This window comes from Myotis daubentonii, chromosome 1 (genome assembly GCF_963259705.1).
Source record: "Myotis daubentonii chromosome 1, mMyoDau2.1, whole genome shotgun sequence".
Classification (NCBI taxonomy): Eukaryota; Metazoa; Chordata; class Mammalia; order Chiroptera; family Vespertilionidae; genus Myotis; species Myotis daubentonii.
Window position 1 is genome coordinate 203,028,415 of NC_081840.1, and position 20,270 is coordinate 203,048,684.

At 39.9% G+C, this 20,270-nt stretch overlaps 1 protein-coding gene across 11 annotated transcripts in view; it reads left to right on the forward strand.

Annotated features, from left to right (window-relative positions):
• Positions 1 to 20,270, forward strand: part of FRYL (FRY like transcription coactivator) — a 240,071-nt gene that overhangs the window by 14,049 nt on the left and 205,752 nt on the right. For all 11 annotated transcript variants that reach the window (XM_059671738.1, XM_059671683.1, XM_059671711.1 and 8 more), the window contains one exon: positions 19,324 to 19,493. The gene's annotated coding sequence lies outside the window, so the exon portion shown is untranslated. Of the gene's footprint in view, positions 1 to 19,323; positions 19,494 to 20,270 lie in introns of those variants that run through there.

The window sequence follows — 20,270 nt, forward strand, 5'->3', positions numbered from 1 at the left end:
ACTGGAGAAAAATTTCTGGTCAGATACTGAAGGTCACTGTCCATATTTTTGTAATTTTGTAAAAGAAAACATTGATAGTATGCTTATCAAGTTTTTGGATGAAATGAAAAATTTAAGGTTAACTTTTGAAAATAATATCTCTGACTGAAATGGTGGGCCAAGGCTAACATGATCACTTAATGGAGTTTGGGTGTATGGGGTTCAGAAAACAGCTGTGTAATTATAGGGCGATGTGGTTGAATCCAAACAACTTAGGTATTTTAATTACTCTAATAAACTCAATCTATAATAATAAAAGCATAATATGCTAATTAGACTGGACATCCTTCCGGACGACCTTCCGGACGAAGCCAAAGCCGGGGCTGTGAGGGAAGCCCGGGTCCTGGATGCCTCCCGGCAGCTGGAGGGAGGCAGGTGCCAGCAGCTGGGGGAAGGAAGGCCTACTCTTGCGTGAATTTCATGCATCGGGCCTCTAGTATGGATATAAAATGTAATGTGGCTACCAGAAAGTCTTTATAGAATCATAGTCTGGAGTAATAGGAGGAGGAGCTTCAGAAGAGGAAAGGTGTTAGTCTTTACCTCTTTCTGCACCTGCTAGACTGCATCTGGGGTACTGGGTTACGTTCTGGATGTCAAATTTGAAAATGAGTCAGGAAACAAAATAGGTATTGGTAAGGATGTGGAGAAATTAGAATCCTTATATAAGTTGCTGGTAGGAATGTGGAGTGATGCTACTGCTGTGGAAAGCATTTTGGCGGGTCCTCAAACAGTTAAACCTAGAATTACAATATGACCCAAACATTCCACATTTATGTATGTACCCAAAAGAATTGAAAACAGGTATTCAAACAAATACTTGTACATGAATATTCACAGCAGTTTTACATTAGCCAAATTACATAGCAGTTTACATTAGCCAAAAGGTAGAAACAGCACAAACGTACATCAACTGATGAATGGATAACCAAAAGCTGGTATTATATCCAGACATAAAAATGAACGAAGTACTGATAAATGCTACAAAGTGTGTGAACCTCAAAAACATGATGCTAAATGAAGGAAGCTGAACACAAAGGATCACATATTGTATGATTTCGTTATAGGAAATATTCAGGTCAGGTAAATCCATGGAGACGTGAATCCGATTAGTGACTGCCAGGGGCTTGGGGAAGGGGGAGTGACTGCTTAACAAGTCCAGGTTTCCTTTTGGGGTGCTGAAAATGCTTTGGGACTATAGAGATGTTGGTTGCAAATCATTAGGAATATACTAACCTGTACACTTTAAAATGGTTAATTTTTGTATTATGTGGATTTTATCTAAATTGAGAAAGCATCAGTACATACAAGTCAGTTGACTAGCATCGAGGGTCTAGAAATAAACCCTATGATATATATATATATTTTTTACATAGGTGATAAGATAGTACAACAGGGAAAATATAGTCTTGTCAGCCAGTGTTGCTGAGACAACTGGAGGTCCACATGCAAAAGAAGGAATTTGAAGCCCTCCTCCCACAATCCACAAAAATTAACTAAAAATAGATCATAGACCTAAATGTCATAGCTAAAATGATAACATTCTTAGAAGAAAATAAGAGTAAATCTTACTACCCTGGGTTAGGCAAAGCCTTCTTAGATATACTCCTAACGGCACAAGCACCAAAATATAAAATAGATAAATTGGACTTCATCCAAATAAAACTTTTGTGCCTCAAAGGACACCAGGGAGAAAGTGAAAAAGCAACCCATGAAAATGGGAGAATATATTTGTAAATTGTATCTAATAAGGGATGTTTATCTAGGATATACAGGGTTTGGCAAAAGTAGGTTTACGGTTGTTAGAATGGAAAATCATACAATAATTTAAAAATAATACAAAAATAAACTCTGGTTCTAGCTGGTATTGCTAAGTGGTTAGAGCACTGCCCAGTGTATGGAAGGGTCACGGGTTCGATTCTGGGTTAAGGTCAAGTACCTGGGTTGTAGGTTCAATCCTGGGGCACATGAGGGAGGCAACCAGTAGATGTGTCTCCCACATTGATTTTTCTTCCCTCCCTTCTCTCTCTCTCTCTCTCCTTTCACCCCCTCCCTTCCTTCCAATCTTTTTTTTTTTTTCTTAAAAAGGAAAAAATATTCTCGGGTGAGAATTACCAAAACACACACACACACACGCACGCACACACGCACGCACGCATGCACGCACACACACGCGCGCGCATGCACACACAGACAGCAACAGAAATAAGGTCTGTAAACCTACTTTTGCCCCACCCTGTATAAAGAACTCTTACAACTCAAAAAGACAAATAGCCTAATTAAAATGACGAATAAACGGGTGAATTTCATGGTATGTGAGTTATACCTCATGAAAACTTAAAAACGAGTCAAGTGGAATCTGTTCAGAGGAGGTTTTTTCGTCTTACAGGACTTAGAATTGGAATCCTAGCCTTTCTGCTGCGTCTCTTTTCCCTTTCACCTTCCCCCACTGCCCCTCCCGACTTCTGTCGGCTGTACCCTTTATACTGAGCCGGTTGAAAACCGTTGCGTTCTGTACTCTTACTGAAGTCTTTGGTGCTTTGTTTTGATGTTGTTTCTGTGCTTTTTGATTGTCGTGCACATATTCCTTGCAGAGTGGAGTCGGGAGTTACGGTGACATTTCCTTCCACACATCCGTGTCGGGGCGCCACGCCAATCGAAGGGTGATGTTCCTGGTATCAAAGACAAATGAGGGCTCTTTTCCTGTCATCCATCAGTTGCTCAAAGTCATGTCCTACATATATTATTCACATTTGAACCATGACTTCCTTGAATAGCTCTTTGGTTGTTCCTGGTGTATTATTTTGATTGTCTTTGGCAGCATTTTACAGAATGTCCAGCCACAGGTGACACACGTGATTGTCCTGACCTTTCTCTGGTTGCCAGTGGCTGCTTAGCTCCAAGCATCCTTTTCTTCCTACGGGGAGAAGGGGATAGAATGGGTGGCTGCTGCTTTTTTTTAATCTTTCTCGTTTTAAAACGTGTGAAAATTTTTAAAACTTATAAAAAAAAACTTGTGAGAAACCTTATCTAAATTTCACCTAGACTCATTAGTGATAAACATTTTGCTATGTTTGTCTTCTCCTTTCTTTATCTTTGGCTACGTTTCTAGATCTATACTTAATACTTTTATTTTGGTGAATCTTTTGAGAGAAAGTTGCAGGGATCATGAGTTTTTAACTTTAACGATTTCCCCACATATCACCTAAGGAAAGGACTCTCTCGTGATCACGGAGCAATGATTAAGTTCAGGAAATTAGTTGCCACAGGTTGAGTTCTTTGGGAAGCAGATGCTGAACCAGAATTAGGATTGCGTGAAACTAAAAGAAAGAGGCAGGCCTGCGCAGGTGGGGCTGTCGGTTGTGGTGACACCTGTCCGCCAGCACAAGGAGCAGACCTGGCGCCCAGCTGGTCATTTGAGGAGTTCTGTGCTGGGCAGAAACGGCTTATCCTGTACTTTGCCTTTCTCGGTTAGGTGCTGGGAGCTATCCAGAGAATAGCAAAACCCTCTTTTGAAAGCTGAAGTCAACTCTGATGAAGCTAACTGCCTAGCCATCCTCTTCACACCTGGCAGTGAGTCTTTTGGATGTGAGTGGTACATCTCTATGTCTCCCACAATACCAGTATCTAATATACAGTCCGTATTCAAGTTCACCAGTTGCCCAGTAACTCCCTACAAAAGACACCTCTCTCTCTCTCAGAGGAAAATCTTTCAAAGAGCTCCCCAGATGACTTTCCTGTGTCTCTTTGGCCTGAACTGAATTGCTTGTCCCCAGCGGGACAGGAGCAGCTGCTCAGGCCAGTGGCTGGCAAAGGAGAATGGGATTTCCAGGCTTAGTGTCCACCTGTGGTGATTCACCCCGTGGGCCTGGGAACGGGCTTCTTCTCGCATCATATGCTTCTCACCTGATAACCTTAGAACGAAAGAAAAAAAATTAGGTTCCTCTAGCAATAAGGGAGGGAAGCTGTGGGCAGCATTCTGCTGGAGTTTTCTGTTACATATCTTTTCTCTACTGAGAGAGAAACATCACATTCCTGTCATGAAGCCAGCTTTTCAGTTATTCTGCCTTTTGAACAGAACCCGTTCCTTTCTTCCTTTCATGGAGCTCACTAATTTTCTGTTGTAATAGGATGAGTTATTGTCTAGTCCTGCCGCGCAGCTGCCATCCTGGGAGTCCTTTTTCATTTCACTCTTGGATCGCTTCCACTGCCTCTTGTGTTCTCACATCTACTTTATTAGGTTTCCATACTCGTTTGCTAGAGATCCTCCAGGAATATGTCCTCATATGTCTGACAATGTCTCTATTCTACCTTTTCACTTGATTGAGCATTTGGATATAAGAGTCTCAGACAAAATTCTTTCACTCTGGAAAAAATTTTGAGACTGTTCTGCTACAGTTGAGTGTTTCTGGTGTTAGTCAGATTCTTCCTGTTTTTTTCCCCCCTCAAATCACTCAGAATCTTTCAGTTGTTGTGAAATTTCACAGGATTTGCCTAGATGTCTTATCTTCATGGAATAGAGTTGCTTCCTTGCCTTTATCTCCTGGCCCCTGTCTTACTTTGTACCTGGACTTTATTACTGATCGCACTTCTCTTATTCTGGTGATTTTTAACATCGATAATGGATGGCTCACCCAGTACCTCTGACAGACAGTGCACCTGTTAGTCATCCCTCTCTTTTCTGGCTAGTAGGAGCCCACTTTGGTTCAGGTTACGTAGCGCTCATGTGCTTCATGGGCTCCCCGCCTCCAGCCCAAAGCCAGCGATTTGTGAATGGTGCTTGGCCTAATGTCATTTGTGTTTTTCCCATTCCTCTTGCCAGTGATTGGTTTAGGCATAGTGACTCATGAGGGAAGTCTGCTGGGACTCAGGTTTTCTTCCATTGGTGAAGCTATAGCTTCTCTTTTGGATGTTGTCATGTGAGCTCATGACTCTCGGAGTTGCTGCGGCCATCTTGGGTCATTGAGGAGAGAGTGAGATGGTGAATGACCTTCAGCTCAGAATTATCTAAAATTGAACTCCCGATAGTCTTCCCTCCCCCCAATTTTTCACTCCATCTTTCCAGTTGCAGAGGCCAGAAATCTTGGCATTATCCATAACTTTACTCTTTCTGTCACATCCCACATTCTGCTTATTGGGAGATTGTGTGAGCTCCCCTTCAAATTGTATTTATAATCTATTTTTTTCCCCTATTTATACCATGACCATCCTTGTCTAAGCCAATACCATTTCTTGCCTGGGTTATGCAATAGAGCAGTGCCTACCCAGGAATTTTCTTAGTGCTCAACTAGACAGACCAGGATTGCTCTAGGCCACATGACACATCAGATTCACTTGAGGATATGGGACAGGAACCACAGCTCACCAGCAGGGAAGCATCAGGTGTTCTCCTTGGTGGGGGTCCTTGCGGCAGTCCACAGAGAGAAGAGCAGAACTGTTCTCTGTGTCTCTCCTCTCTTTCCAGGCGAAGCTTAGGTGTGAGTAAGGAGGCTCACGAGTGGGTATGCAGCAAACCTGGCTTACGGGGCCCGTGTTCGACGAGAGCCATTCGTTGCCTTGTCTAACAACCCGTGAGCATAGCTCCCAGGATCCCTACAAGGTACACCCCCAATTGTAGGAGTCACTACACTAAGCCCAACGTTCCAGCCACTCACCATGTATTGATAGTTCCTCGCAGTCCCAAGCAATTTACCAGCGGGCCATTTTTACCATAAACCATGTTGCCTAGTAACACAGCTGACATTCTGCCTGTATGGTTTCCTGGGAAACAGAGCTAGAAGGTTAACTGAATTCAAAACCAGCTTCTCATGCTGCAAGACAAGGGTTTTACTAACACCTCAGTCACAAACAGCTTCCTACGGAGAGCTCCCTGCACAGTAGCCAGAGCGACCTTTTCCAAACGTATGACAGCCATGCTAATCTTCGGCAAGCCCTGCAGTGGCTCCCAGCTCACTACAGCACATTTGTCTGCTGGCCCTACCTGAGTTGGTCCCTCGGCACCTCTTTCCGGTTTCCTGCATTGCCCTTGCTTGTCAGCCCTAATCACCCTTGTTCTTGCCAGGCGTTTTTCCTTCATTGTGTTGGCTCTTCCCCATGGCTGGAACATGCTTACCCCCGACATCCATTTGGCTGACTCTTCAAATCTTTGCTCCTCCCCGCTCCTCCCATAGCTTTATACTCCCATAATTTACTTATTATATATACTGTTTATTGTCTCCCATTGTTAGCATGTAAGCTACAGGAGGGCAAGATTCTTCATCAGCTTAAAATTATTTTGAATTTTTCTTGAGATTTCGTCTTTGACTATGTGTAATTTAGAAGTATGCTGTTTAATCTCCAAGTATTTTGCGATTTTCCAGTTAACTTTCTGTCATTGATTTCTAGTTCAATACCAAAATGATTTCTGTTTTCTTAAATTTGTTAAGGTGTATTTTATAGCCCACAATGTGTTCTATTTTGGTGAATGTTCCAGGTGAATGTGTCTTCTGCTCTTGTTGAAGGAAGTAGTCTAGGTATGTCAGTTATATCCAGCTGATTGTTGGTGTTGTGGTGTTGTGGCGTTCAACTACATATGTCCTTAATTGATTTTCTGCATGCTGAATCTGCCCATTTCTGATAGAGGGGTGTTGATGTCTCCAACTATAATAATAGTGGATTCATCCATTTTTCCTTGCACTTTATCAGTTTTTGTCTCACGTATTTTGATGCTCTGTTGTTAGGCATATACACATTGAGGATTGTTATGTTTTGGAGAATAGACCCCTTTATTATTATGTAACTAGAGGCCCGGTGCATGAAATTCATGCACAGGTAGGGTCCCTAGGACTGGCTGGCGATCAGGGCCAATCAGGGCCTTCTGGCTGCTGGCTGGGGCCTTTCTTCCCTGGCTGCTGGCTGGGGCCTTCCTTCATTCTGTGCACCCCCTGGTGGTCAGCGCACGTCATAGCGAGCGAGCGAACTCCCGGTCTCCGGGTCGAACTCCCAAGGGGACACTTTGCATGTTAGGAATATATATTCCTCTTTATCCCTAATTACTTTATTTGCTTTAAGTTTGCTCTTTGTGAAATTAATATAGCTACTCCATTTTCTTTTTCTTTTTAAATTCTTACCTGAAGATACACTCTGCTGATTCTAGAAGGGGGGAGGGAGGGAGGGACAGAAGGAGGAGGGAGGGAGGGAGGGAGGAAGAGAGCGAGAAACATAGATGCATGAGAGAAACATTTGGTTGGTTGCTTCCCGTATGCACCCTAACCCTTACCGGAGATGGAACCTGCAACGTAGGTATGTGCCATGACTGGGAATTGAGCCAGCAGCCTTTCGGTGCATGGGGCGATGCTACAGCCAGCTGAGCCACACTGGCCAGAGCTGCCTTGCTTTTCGATCTTCTCTAACAGTCTTTGTCTTTTAATTGGTGCATTTTAGACTGTTGATGTTCCAGGCAGTTATTGTTGTAGTTGGATTAATAGCTACCATATTTGTTACTAAGACCATCCTGCATATCAGATATTTCCATGACGATTCATAACAGTAGCAACATGACAGTTATGAAGTAGCAACGAAAATAATTTTATGGCTGGGTCACAACATGAGGAACTGTATTTAAAGGGCCAGAAGGTTGAGAACCACTGGCATAGAAAAGCAAAAGGTTTTTGCCTTTCACACCTTGGGTTAGAAGTTAGCCAAGATCATTTTCTTTGGAATTCAAAACATTTGGGTCAGTTCTCTGTATCTGCCGGTTGCTTAAGGTTGTAGATTTTTTCATATATCCATTATTCTGTAGATAAATGGCACAGATTCTATCCCAGCCTGGCATATTTTATTCTCTCTTCCCCTTCTCTCAAATCATAGTCAGAGTTTGTTGAAGATTGTAGTTAGTATTTAGCCCAGTGAATATGATGGAGGGAGGGCTGGGGCATGGGCCATTTTTCTTCTGGGATGCACCTAAGCAGAGTGGATGGGGAAGCAGGCTCTCCGAGCAGATAATGAATGGTTGATATAATGGCAGGTTGCTTCTCCTTCCCTATTGTTACCACCTTAAAATATCTTTGTGGAAACTCAGAATTTCAGGTGTGGGGTGAGACCCTTTTCTAATTTCTAATGTTGCTTGAGTTTTCCTGGGTTGATTAAGTCATCTTGGGATATTGGAACAGGGAGCTAGTAAAATACATAACTTTAGGTTTTCATCTGAGTATCATTCCTTCTTTGAAGCTTGTTTTGATGTAGGTTGATTCAGATATATTAGCAGGGAAGAAAGGAAATGTTTGAAACCTTTGTTTTCTGGGAACATTGGGTTATATCTCAAAATGGATTTAAGGGTATGCAAATATATTGGGCTTATTTGTTGAAGACAAGAAGTTCGCCTTTCTTCCTCTGTTATCCTGCATTCTTATCTTCTCTAACAGCTGTAAAGTGGAAATTTGTGAAGTTGTTAATATTCATTTGGTTGAATAAAATGTTTGAAAGTCTATATATTGACTTTTTTTTAGCGCATGTCATTTATTTTCATTGGCATCATTCATTTAATCAACAAATGTTTATTGTGTGCCTGTGAGACTGGAGATTATAAACATTAAACAAGACAGTCTCTGCCCTCCTGGAGTTTGCCTTTTAATTGGATAGACAAAATTAAACAAATATTGGATGATAAACTCTATGATGAAAAACTAAGTGTAGCTAGAGCGGGATGCGTGCCAATTATTTCAGCTAGGGTGGTGGGGAGGGCCTCTTTGGGGAAGTAACATTTTGCAGTCATCTGAAGGAAGGGAGGAAACAAAATCATGCTCTAGGGCAGGGGTGGGCAAACTTCTTGACTAGAGGGCCACAATGGGTTCTTAAACTGGACCGGAGGGCCAGAACAAAAGCATGGATGGAGTGTTTGTGTGAACTAATATAAATTCAAAGTAAACATCATTACATAAAAGGGTACGGTCTTTTTTTTCAATAGTTTTATTCATTTCAAAAGGTTTGCCCACTGCTGCTCTAGGGGAAGAACTTTCCAGGCGAAGGGATTATAGGTGCACCCACCCTTCATCCCCCCCAGTGTGGGAATAAGCTTCTTGAACTTGAAGAATAGTGGGAAAGTTGGTGTGGCTAGAATAGAGGAAAGGAAAGGTTAGAAAGGCGGGGGATATTTTTTCTGCATTTGATGGGAAACTACTGGAAGATTTCCGAGCATGGGAGGAGAGAATAAATGTATATTCCAAAATGGTCATTCTGGTTACTGTGTGGAAATTGGGGAAAGAGTAGACGCAGGAATATCAGTTAAGAGGCTACTTGAATTGTTTGGGCCAGAGATGATGATGGCTGGGAGCAGTGGACGGGAGAGAAGTGGTCTGAAAATAGAGCTGACAGAACTTGCTGACGGGTTAGATGTGAGGGTGTGAAGTAAAGGAATGAATAAAAGCGGCGGCCAGATTTTTGGCCTGAACAACTAGAGAATCCTGGCATTATTTACTGAGGTGCAATGCCGGGGGTAGGTGTAGATTTAGGAGAGTTGAGTTTGAGACCTATCAGATGTCCAAATGCATAGTTGCATCGGTGGGGTTAGTGCTCAGGAGAGGGAGAGAGGGCATAGAGACACCACCTATCTGCCGACGAACCCCAGATTTGAAGTTAAGGCCTGAGACTGGGTAAGGCCCCTTGGAGGAAAGTGTCAGTGGAGAAGACAGCCAGGAGCTGAGCCCGGGCTCTTTCACGTTCCGAGTTGGGAAGAAGGCGGAGGAAGAGCAGCCGGCTCTCGAGGAAGCGGAAGGAAACCGGGAGAGCGGCACTTCGCTGTCCGAGGGAACCGGGACTTTGAAAAAGGGGAGCGGAGTGCTGCTGTAAAGTCGGGTGAGATGGGGACTGATACTGACCGTTGGATTTCCTGTGGCGCCGAGGTCATTAGAGACACTGACGAGCGGCCCTGTGGAGGGGTGGAAGTAGAAAGCCTTGGAGTTGGATAGAGGCGAGGATGGGATTGAGGGAAGGTGGTGAAATACTGAATAGCGACAACTGTGCGGAGCGCTTTTATTATAAAGGGCAGCAGAGCAGTGCACCAGTCACTGGCAGGGGTTTTGTTGCCAAGAGAGGTAGAAGGCAAGTATGTGGGGATTCAGGCTCCCTCTACCATCCCCCCCTCTCCACACACACACCTTCCTTCCCCTCCACAATGCCAAGCAATTCTCAGACACTCTCCCTGCAGCATGTGTTCACCAACCGGAAGCTCTTCGGACCCTGTCCATTTGGGTTTTTATGGATGAGTCATTACGTAGGCATGATAGAGACATCATTGACCATTGGCAAGTGATCAGCCTTCAGCTGCCCCTCCCCTTAAAGGTGGGTGGGTCTGAAAGTTCCGACCCGCTAAACCAGCGGTTCTCAACCTGTGGGTCGCGACCCCTTTGGGGGTCGAACGACCCTTTCACAGGGGTCGCCTAAGACCATCGGAAAACACATATATAATTACATATTGTTTTTGTGATTAATCACTATGCTTTAATTATGTTAAATTTGTAACAATGAAAATACATCCTGCATATCAGATATTTACATTACGATTCATAGCAGTAGCAAAATTACAGTAATGAAGTAGCAACGAAAATAATTTTATGGTTGGGGGTCACCACAACATGAGGAACTGTCTGAAAGGGTCGCGGCATTAGGAAGGTTGAGAACCACTGACCTAAATCACAAGGTTGGTTCTTCTGGCAACCAGCCCCTGTCCTTAGGTTCAGTCTAAAAGTCACCTCATTGACACTTATGGCTCTCATCACTTAGGAAATTTCAAGGGTTTTAGGAGTTTTGTCAGAAATGGGACAAGACCGAATATATATATATATATATATATATATATATATATATATATATATCTACATATTATAAATCACGATATCACAGGAGGACTTTTTTTTCTTTAATGTCGGTGATTATTATAGTATGTTTGTAGACTGATGGACATGATCCCCAGAAATGGAGAAAAAAGATGTGAGTTTTTTGTTACCTTGAAACTTACATTCTGAGTTTTAAAAACTGGTTTGGAGATGCGTGGTGCTGGGTGGAAGTTTTCGCTACCCCACCCTCTTCAGGGAGCCTTTGTAATTTTCTTTTATTTTTCTCCTTTTGGCTTGCTTAGTCATATTGTGTATCTTGATAGATTCTTATCTTTCACATTTCTGGTAAATGGTGATTATTAGGAAGTTGAACCAATTGTGTATTAAAAAATGTAAAAGAGATTTAACAGGGAATGTTTCCCAAGGCCCATTGTTTGCCGCAAAAAGGAAACCACTGACTTCTTGTTACATCAGTGAAGATAAAATTGTTTGGTGCGCACAGTACTCCTTTTGTTAGTAACACTTTTCAGACTGTGATCAAAAGAAACTACTTTGTGAAAACAATGTTAATGAGAAATGGAGACTTTTGTTACTAGTGGGGATTTAATTAGTGAGAGCCCTTAAAGAGCTGATTTCTTTTCATAACATTTTAAAATCTTCTAATTGTGGAGATATTTGCTATAATTTAAATTATGAAAAGATATAGTTTAAGCAAGTAAGAAGTTGAGTATTTAGTTTTTTTTTTTTTTTTTTAAATATATTTTATTGATTTTTTACAGAGAGGAAAGGAGAGAGATAGAGAGTTAGAAACATCGATCAGCTGCCTCCTGCACACCCCCTACTGGGGATGTGCCCGCAACCGAGGTACATGCCCTTGACCGGAATCGAACCTGGGACCCTTCAGTCCGCAGGCCGACGCTCTATCCACTGAGCCAAACCGGTTTTGGCATGGGTATTTAGTTTTTAATTTTTTGAAATGTACCTCAAGTTTTAATTTTAAGGGAGAGAATGTAGCAATACAGGATGGTGAGAATGTTTACTTTCATTCTGAAGCAGAAGGAAATGCATAATAACTGTGAAGATAGTTAATATTATTGTGAGACTGTATTTAAGGTGTGAGTAGACTATATATCCCAACCTCATTATCTCCCTTCCCATTGTAAATTCATGCTTAATAGAAAAGTTCTTGTCACCAAGGCTAGTATGTGGGGATTGATAAAAACAACATTTAGAGAAGATGGGGGATGTGATAGGAAATTTGGGCTCACTGGCGACCAACCTTTTTGGATTATTGGACTTTTCAGTTGGAATTTTATCTTCTACCCCTGCCTTTCAATGCCTTCCGCCTCCCATCCCTGCTGAAAAAAATCCATTGTTTCTAATATCTTTGTCAGTAATAAAGTTTCCCAATTTTTGAGTACCTAAGAAATGTACCTGTGGACAAGCATCAGAGAAAAGCAGCGATTATGTTTAGATTCAAATGTGTGACCCTTCCACTAGTGTAGTGATTCTCAATATTTTTTTCTTTTTCTTTTTTGCCTACATATAATTACCGGGTACATGTTAGCCTCTTTTTCCTTTCTTTCTGTAATTTGAGTCTTCTAAATCTGCAGAGTAGTGTCATATAATATGGGATATGTTTAAAGCATGTCCTTTGTGCAGTTTTGGAGTTATTGTTGAAAAGTAAATAACACGAATGAACCTTGAGGCACATCATGGTGAGCGGAATAAGCTGGTCACAAAAGGACAAATATTTCTTAGGAGGTACCTGGAGTAGTCAAACCCATAGGAACAGAAAGTTGAATGCTTGTTGCCAGGGCTGGGGGCGGGGCAGAAATGGAGAGTTATTGTTTAATGAGCACAGAGCTTCCGTTTTGCTAGATGAAGAGTTCTGCAGATGGGTGGCGGTGATGTTTGCACAGCAGTGTGCTAGTACTTGAATGCCACTGAACTATACGCTTAAACCTGGTTAACATGGTCAATTATATGTTATGTGCATTTTTCCACAATTTAAAAAAAAAAGTGTAAATAACAAAACTATTTTGGCAAAGCTTGCCCTCTCTCCCCATGTTTGGTAGATTTAAAAAATATGTTTTTATTGATTTCAGAGAGGAAGGGAGAGAGGAAGAGAGAGAGAGAGAAATATCAATGATGAGAGAGCGTCACTGATTGGCTGCCTCCTGCACGCCCCTTCCTGGGAATCGAGCCAGCAACCCGTGCATGTGCCCTGACCTGGAATCTAATCATGACTTCCTGGTTCATAGCTCGATATTCAACCACTGAGTCACACCGGCTGGGCCATTTTTTGGGTAGATATTAGTGAATCAAGTTGTTCTTTTTTTCTTTTCATTTTATTTATTTATTTATTTATTTGGCTCTATCCACTGAGCCAAACCAGTCAGGGCTCATTTTATTGAGATGTATTTGACTCTGTATAAGTTTAAGGTGTACAGCATAATGACTATATATATATGTATATATATGTATATATATATATATATATAGTCATTATGCTGATAGATAGATATACAAATCAAGTTGTTGATTAAGTCATGAAATAGTGACTTAATCACTATTTCTTAACATCACGAATTGCTGTTCTTAACATCACGAATCTTTGTGAGGTTCCCATAAATTGAAAACTAATTGCATATCAGAAATTTTCATCATCTTAACTTCCAGAGGTGTCAGTTTTTAAACTGTTACTTTTAGAGCAAAGAGTACAGTTTGGATGGAAAAGATATTTTGTTTTGTATGTCAATTTAAAAAATATTTATTGAGTACTCCTTTTGAATGAACAGTAGTAATGACATTTGTTGAGTGATATCTATTGGCTATTGTCTGAGTTTACACTATACTTCTAATTCTTCTAACACTTTATAATCCTTGTAAAGCATCCCTTGAAGGTGTTACTGTTGAGAAACCCAAGGCTCTGGATAAGTGATTTTCTCCTTTAAAAAGCGTTTTAAGGAATTTCAATGCAAAGACATGAAAGGAGGGCATTCCAGATGGATGAAAGATAGGGGTGTAGGAATGAACGGGGTGTGTTTGCACAGAGCCGAGTTCAGCCTGACAAGTTAGAGAACATTATCGAGATGGGCTAGCAGCGTATTCTTTTCCATTAGGATCCTTGACTTTGAAGCTAATGAACTTCTGGAACTTATCCTGTAGGCGTGTGGAGCACCACTGAATCACCAAGCCAGGGAGTTTCATGATTAGAGTTGTATATTAGGAAGGTGCATTTGGCAGCAATATCAGGTAGTATTGGAGTAGTGAGAGGGGTGGTCAGAGCAGTGAGAATGACCACTTAGAATTCTTTTGAAGTCATTAGGAAGAGTTAGTATTGTAGTGATTGGGGTCAGTGCACATGACTGGTAGTTGAGGATAAGTTGGTTGGTGAGAAAGTAGAGGCACAAGTGTGTAGTAAGAGGAAATAAAGAGGAGTCTGTGGTGCATGAGTAATTTTTTTTAAATGATTTTGTTGTTGTTGCTTAATGGTCACCTGAATACACAGGTGAGATGTAGGTTTAGCTTTCAGAAGGGGGCTTCGGAGAGCCTGAGCACAGGGAGAGGGACTTGGCAGCCTTGAGTTGAATCTGAAGTTTCCATTGTGCACCCCCTTTCAGTTTGAGAGGTGAGAGTATCTGTAGAGAGGAAGAGACTGTGGGGTGTCTGGGAACTTGAAGGGTAGAAAAGTCTCAACCTCTCTAAGAGGGAACTCACTGGGGACAGCCATCACTCTTTCGGAGCACGAGATAGAATAATAGTAATGTAATAGTAGTGTACTTCCATTAGTCTTTTATGCAAATAACTTATATAAGATCAAGTTTCTTCTCTCTTATGCAACCCAGTAGTTGTTGGGCTGGTTAAACAAATTTGGTTAAAATGAGGAATAGTAGGAAAGAGACGTACCTTAAATATTTTATAATTCATAAGTGTTTAAGTGCTTACATATCCTCAGTCTTCTGCTGTATAGCTGAGGCCTTCTGTTTAGGATATTTTAAAAGTGACTTGCCTTTTTCAAATTGAAAAGCTTAAGTTTCAGCAACAAAGAATTTTTTTTGTGTGCTCATATTTTTGACGTAATATGTAACTAAATTACATCACTATAGTTAATACAACTGGCATAAGCAGATTTTGGAACAAATAAAATTTACTCTTGAGCCCGGCTGGTGTTGCTCAGTGGTTGAGCATCAACCTATGAACCAGGAGGTCATAGTTCTGTTCCCGGTCAGGGCACTTGCCTGGGTTGTGGGCTAGATCCCCACTGCGGGGCGTGCAGAAGGCAGCTGATCAATGATTCTCTCTCATCATTGATGTTTCTATCTCTCTCCCTTCCTCTCTGAAATCAATAAAAATATATATTAAATTATAAAAAAATTACTCTTGATAGGCATGCAACTCGGTTGTTGATAGAAAAATAAAATGGTGTATCAGAGAGAACCCCTCCTCCCCCCAAAAGGAAATGGAACCTCGGAAGTTGTGGCTTGTCCATGGTTTTAGGTTTGGCAAGAGTTTGGTTTTATCTTGAATTCAATTATATATTTTTCATCATATAGTATTTTGCAAGTGGATGAGGAATAATATGTGGAATATTGGTTAGTGCTGAGGAAATGATAGAATATATATATATATACACACACACACATATATATGTAATATAGCAGCTTTACTGAGCTAAAATTCACACATCATCCAAATCACCAATTTAAAGTGTATAATTCGAGGTTTTTGTATATTCACAGAATTGTGCAACCATCACCACAGTCGATTTTAGAACATTTTCATCATCCTCTAAAGAAACCCATCTCTTTTCCTGTGGCCCTAATCAAACTCTAATCTACTTTCTCTCTATATAGAGTTGTCTATTCTGGACATTTCATATAATGTTAAGATTCATTTTTGTAGCATCTATATATTAGCACTTCATTCCTTTTTATGGAAGAATAATATTGCATTGGAGTGATATGTCACATTTTATTTATTCATTCATCAGTTGATGACATTTGTGTTGTTTCTGTTTTTTAGCTATTACAAAAAGTGCTACTATACACATTGTGTACCTATTTTTGCATGGCTGTATGCTTTCACTTCTTTTGGTATATATCTGGGAGTAGAATTTTTGGGTCATGTTTAACTTTTTAAAATTTATTTATTTTGTTGTCTAAAGTTTTACATATGTCTCCTTTTTCCTGCTTGACCCCCTCACCCACCGCGCCCCCAGCCATTCCCACCCCAGGCAAGCCCCCACCGCCCCAGTGTCTGTGTCCATTGCTTATGCTAATATGCATGCATACAAGTCCTTTGGTTGCTCTCTAACCCCCACTCCCCTGCCATTTGTCTCTGGATCTATTCTTGTTCACCAAATTATGTTGATCATTATATCCCACATATGAGTGTGATCATGTGATATTTATCTTTCTCTGACTGGCTTATTTCGCTTAGCATAATGCTCTCCAGTTCCATACATGCTGTTGCCAATGGTAAAAGTTCTTCCTTTCTTTCTTTCTTTCTTTCTTTCTTTCTTTCTTTCTTTCTTTCTTTCTTTCTTTCTTTCTTTCTTAAAGGGGAGAATGATGATTTTTATTTTTATTTTTTTAAATATATTTTATTGATTTTTTTTTTTACAGAGAGGAAGGGAGAGGGATAGAGAGTTAGAAACATCGATGAGAGAGAAACATCGATCAGCTGCCTCCTGCACACTCCCTACTGGGGATGTGCCCGCAACCAAGGTACATGCCCTTGACCGGAATCGAACCCGGGACCCTTGAGTTCGCAGGCTGATGCTCAGAGCCAAACCGGTTAGGGTAGTTCTTTCTTTCTTATAGCAGCGTAGTATTCCATCGTGTAGATATGCCACAGGTTTTTAATCCACTCACCTGCTGATGGGCACTTAGGTTGTTTCCAAATCTTAGTTATTGTAAATTGTGCTGCTATGAACATAGGGGTGCATATATCCTTTCTTTTTGGTGTTTCTGGTTTCTTGGGATATAGTCCTAGAAGTGGAATTAGTGGGTCAAATGGGAGTTCCATTTTTAACTTTTTGAGGAAATTCTATACTGTCTTCCACAGTGGCTGCACCAGTCTGCATTGCCACCAGCAGTGCACGAGGGTTCCTTTTTCTCCGCATCCTCTTCAGCACTTGTCGTTTGTTGACTTGTTGATGATAGCAGTTCTGACAGGTGTGATATGGTGTCTCGTTGTTTTGATTTGCATCTCTCGGATGATTAGTGACTTTGAGCATGTTTTCATATGTCTCTCGGCCTTCTGTATGTTCTCTTTCTAAAAGTGTCCATTTAGGTCCTTTGCCCATTTTTTTGATTGGATCATTTATCTTCCTTTTGTTAAGTTGTATGAGTTCTCTGTAAATTTTGGAGATTAAACCCTTATCTGAAATATCATTGGCAAATATGTTCTCTCATGCAGTGGGCTTTCTTGTTGTTTTGTTGATGGTTTCTTTTGCTGTGCAGAAGCTTTTTATTTTGATTTAGTCCCATTTGTTTATTTTCTCCTTTGTCTCTCTCGCCCTAGGAGCTGTGTCAGTAAAGATATTGCTATGACATATGTCTGCTATTTTGCTGCCTATGCAATCTTGTAGGATTTTAATGGTTTCCCGTCTTACATTTAAGTCCTTTAGCCATTTTGAGTTTGTTTTTGTGTATGGTGTAAGTTGGTGATCTAGTTTCATTTTTTTGCATGTATGTGACCAAATTTCCCGGCACCATTTATTGAAGAGACTGTCTTGCGGTCATGTTTAACTTTTGAGGAACTGCCAGACTGTTTTTCAAAGTGGCATGCTATGTTTTTACAGTGATTTTATTTTTCTGACTATAACAGTAACAAATGCCCTTTGGAGATATTTTGGAAAATATAGAGAAGCATAAAAGAAAAAAAATCACTTTTTAAAATCACTATTTAGAAATAATATTTAGTAGGTTTTTTTCATGTTTTAATGTATTAAAAATATGGCTGAAATGATATATAATTGAGTCATGCCTTTTTTTTTTTAGTTGACAGCATTTGCCTATGTTATTTTTGAAATTGTATTTTTATTTTATCAAAGAATATCTGTTCTGTTCTCTTTAATGTTCTCTCTTTTTTTAGTTTTTCAAATTTACAATTAGTTTAGAGGAGTGTGGGAAGGGAGTGGGAATAAATACATTAATCAGTGTATCATGTTTAACTAGAAATTACTTCTAGGTTAACTAGAACCCGATAGTGCATCTGCTGAGTAAATCATAATTTAGTTAACTACTTTCCAAATTTGGACACTTAGCTTTCTTACAGTTTTTCTTTATAACTAATGTAAAATTTTTATATATGCATTTTGAGTTCCCAGAAGTGTAATTAGGTCAGTAGCTATGACTGTTTTAAAGATTCTTGTTCTATGTTGACAAACTGCTTTTCATGATGGTTGTCAAATTTACATTTCCTTTAGCAGTGGATATTTATGCCTTTTTTACTGCACCTTCATTAGCAGCGAGTAAATGGATAACAGTCAAGTTTTAAGGCCACTTAGCAGGGACTTTTTAGTTTTGTTCTCTGATGTATATGGTGCTGGTACAATGTAGGCATAGTAGGCACTGAATCTATGTTGAATTGCTTCCAGTAGGAAAGAGAAATTTTGTTCTGAAGGACAAGAAAATAACTGCCGTTTGATTTTCCAGGAAAAGTAGCCTTGTTATACCGATCATATTGAAGCTCATGTTTTTATGAAAAAGGAATGAAAGCAAAAATCAAGCGTATTTGGAAAAATTTACATTTAATTTTGTTTGAACATTTACATGTTTCAGAAGTCAAAATGACACATTGAGTGCTGTTAATTCCTATCCCTGTTTCCTGTTGTATATATGCTTCCGTACCTTACTTGTTCTGGTGATCTTTTCATAGAAAAACACTAAGTGCTTCCTCATTCATTGTTACAGCTACATGATATTCTTTCTTATGGATGTAACATAGGTGACTTTATCAACCCTCTTGGGTTGTTTTCACTTTTACAAGTAATCCCACAATAATCTTGCTTTATTTTGTGAGTGTACAATTACAATATGCCTTTAGAAGAATGTCCCAGAAGGATAGTTGAGCAATGGAGAATGCTTACCTCCTTGGGAACTTTTTGAAAGATAGATAGTTCTAGGGTTAATACTCCAAGTCCCATAATGTACTAGTATATGCCTGTAAGTACCATGTAAGCACTCTTAGGATGATGGCTCTTGTGTCGTCAAGAAACAGGTGGTGAAGAAGTTCATCATGTACTTGAGAAAGATGTTACAGGTGGTGAAAAATATATTTAAATTTGAATCTTGTTTTCTCTTTGCAGATAGATTTTCCCTATATAGTTGAAATTTTTTTATAAGTAAATTCTTGTTGGCCAAATTCTCAGTTATAAAAACTAATTTCACTAATGATAAAATGTTACAACTTTGTTACAAACATGGCTCTTACTAATAACCAACCATATTTCTTTCTTTTCCAGCCTTTATCATTCCATATCCTGCTTTGTACATGGTGAATCACTGCTGCTTTGCACTGGCGTGCCCATTTGTGTGCCTACAAAATACAAGATTGAAAAGGCTTCTAGATGGATCCTTTCCAAATTTGGTGTCTTTTCTACAAACTGTGTGCCTCAACAATCCTTTCTAAGTGGTAAGGATATGTGTTTAAAAAATAATAGAACTTTGTAAAACAATATTTGGATTGCCTTCTCCTATTTTATACCTTCTCTTTTTACATATAAGTAATACCTGCACTATTTTTGCTAATTAAAAAAAAATCACAACTTGAAATAGCAGTAACATCAAGTTTTTGGCAGCTTTAAATCATCCTTTTCATATTATATTCTGGTTACAGTATAATATGTGTTATTTATAAAGAATAAAAATATGAGAACAACTTTATGTTTGTGTACTCTCTGTACTCTATAATCCCTTGTTATGAGGCTGAGGTAGTTTATCCCAGGATTATCATTTCCTCTCTATTTAGGTATTTGAATACATTGGGTCAAGAACATCCTCTTCCTAGCGATTGTAAATTATGTATACATTTATGGAGATGATAAGAGAGGTGTGTAATTCCAGTTCTTCTTTTTATAGCAGGCACTATGTGTGTCTTTCCATATTCTTAACATTTTTTTTGGAATTGTAGATGCTAGTTAGCCAACATGTTTTTGAACGTCTGAGATTTACTGAGAACACATTTTGGGGGTGGGGTACAGAGGAATAAAATGGAGCAGAACAAATTGCTGAAATTTGAGATCTTTAAAATAAAATGATTGAAGTAGGTTCATTTTGAGTGTTAGTCAACAAATACTTACCAAATGCCTGCTCTTTATGGATGAAAATGTATAATGACATTTAGCATTTGTAAGGAAGTAAGTCACCAAATAGAAACCATGGTGCAAGGCAGGGAGGTACGTTTTAGCTC